The 2,050-nt window shown below is 32.2% G+C and overlaps 2 non-coding genes across 2 annotated transcripts; both read left to right on the top strand.

The window, feature by feature from the left end:
• Positions 1–841: 841 nt before the first annotated feature.
• Positions 842–914, top strand: Trnar-ccu (transfer RNA arginine (anticodon CCU)). The gene has a single exon. It is a non-coding gene; the product is annotated as a tRNA-Arg (tRNA).
• Positions 915–1,530: 616 nt separating this feature from the next.
• Trnar-ccu (transfer RNA arginine (anticodon CCU)) lies at positions 1,531–1,603 on the top strand. Its single transcript has one exon. It is a non-coding gene; the product is annotated as a tRNA-Arg (tRNA).
• Positions 1,604–2,050: the final 447 nt, after the last annotated feature.

The raw sequence follows: 2,050 nt of genomic DNA, 5'->3' as shown, positions 1-2,050 counted from the left end.
AACCTTCAACCTTCAGGAGAATATCACTTTTTACTAATGATTTTTCCAGGTACTGATGATTCCAAATAATACGAATAACCAATACTCATCTAAAAAATTCAGAAAGGAAATAAAGTAATATTAGTTTTGCTGTTATTATATCAAACCGGTTATAATCTCTTTCTTCAGTGAGTGGCAGGAAAGTATATACCCGAACGTCATGTACCCTAGCAAAAATAAATGACCAAAGCAAACATATTTTTTGTTAGTTTACATAATTAATTCAGTTATTGTGTATTTATTTATTGAAATTGTTGGATAAAAGTACGTAATAGTTAACAACTTTGCTCCCGCATCTCCTCATGGTAAGAATGACTTTCTCAATAATTTGCAACCGTTTACTGATCTGCAAACATTTATCGTTTTTTATGTTATACGAGATATTATCAATGTAACGAATAAAGGTAACTTGCTATAAGTATGATATTATACGATAGTTTTGTTAATAATATTATTACATATTTGCACCTGGATGACGAAAATTTTAGTTATGTGAATTACATTCTCCTTTTGTTGTGGGGTTAGCATAGTATCGGTTCTGTGGTGATGAAAGATTATTATTAGACCGTTTTACGTAATGATAGTGTAGTAGCTGTTCTTATGAGGTCATCATTAAGAACATTATCTCCAAACTAGCAAGGACGACAAAAAGCTGTATAAAGGAAAATAATAAAAAAAAGAAAGAAAATGTTTCAAACGTTGTAAAAGCAACTTGGAATGATCACGATTCTTTAATTAACGACTCTAACTTTAATAAGAGTCTTTGTTAAATACTAAAAGAAAAGTAGGCACGCACCGTGTAGCCTCCGTGGCCCAATGGATAAGGCACCGGCCTCCTAAGCCGGGGATTGCGGGTTCGACTCCCGTCGGAGGTGAAAATAATTTTATTATATTCAAACAAATAGACTGTGAAAACGAGATTGATTCTTTTAGAATAGACCCCGGATATGACTGTAAACTATATCCGATTTTCAGCCGTTTACTCATCGTGCAAACATTTATCGTTTTTTTGTTATACAAGATATTATCAATGCTACGAATAAAGGTAACTTGCTATAAGTATGAGATTATTAGATAGTTTTGTTTATAATACTATTACATATTTGCACCTGGACGCCGCAAATTTTAGTAATGTGCATTACATTGTCCTTTTGTTGTGGGGTTAGCGTAGTATCTGTCCCGTGATGGTGATACTATATTATTGAACCTTTTTACGTGAGGATAGTGTAGTAGCTGTTCTCATGTGATCATCATTTAGAACATCACCTCCAAGCTAGAAAGAACGACAACAAACTCTAAATCTGATTTGTGAATAAACGTTGTGTAAAAAAAAGAAAAGAAGAAAAAAAAGAAAAAAAGGAAAAAAAAGAAAGAAAATCTTTGAAAGGTTGGCAAAGCAACTTGGAATGATAACGATTCTTTAATTATCGACTCTAACTTAAATAAGACTCTTTGTTAAATACTAAAGGTAAAGGAGAGGTATTCCGTGGAGCCTCCGTGGCCCAATGGATAAGGCACCGGCCTCCTAAGCCGGGGATTGCGGGTTCGACTCCCGTCGGAGGTGTAAATACTTTTATTTTCAAAAAAATAATTGATAAAATGTTGTTGTCTCATTGTTTTTATTTATTTATCTATTTTTTTTTTGTATTATAAAAATATATATTACTTTGTGAAATATTTATTAATTCCTTTTTTTTTTTTTTTTAGAAAATAGAATATATAATATTTGCTAATGCTGCGGACTTCGAGTAGCCTTTTTTTCTCATTCACAAAAAAAAGCCATTAAAAAAGACCCATATTTTGCTGGCTATTCCGATGAAGGCTTGTACGAGTGGTGACAAGTTGAATTCGCCGTGTTCAAATATTTTTTTTTATTATTATATCTGACCATCAAGTGCAGAGGAGGGTTAAGGTTAAGGTTAGGGTTAAGTTTTTTAAATTTTTTTTTATTAGAGAGCGAAATTTAACATATACGTCCAAACAAAAAAATATGGGTTACCAACGTTGCTGA

Source organism: Euprymna scolopes, chromosome 34 (genome assembly GCF_053919585.1).
Source record: "Euprymna scolopes isolate OS-2025 chromosome 34, ASM5391958v1, whole genome shotgun sequence".
NCBI classification, from domain to species: Eukaryota; Metazoa; Mollusca; class Cephalopoda; order Sepiida; family Sepiolidae; genus Euprymna; species Euprymna scolopes.
This window is presented reverse-complemented; position numbering and strand designations above follow the sequence as displayed.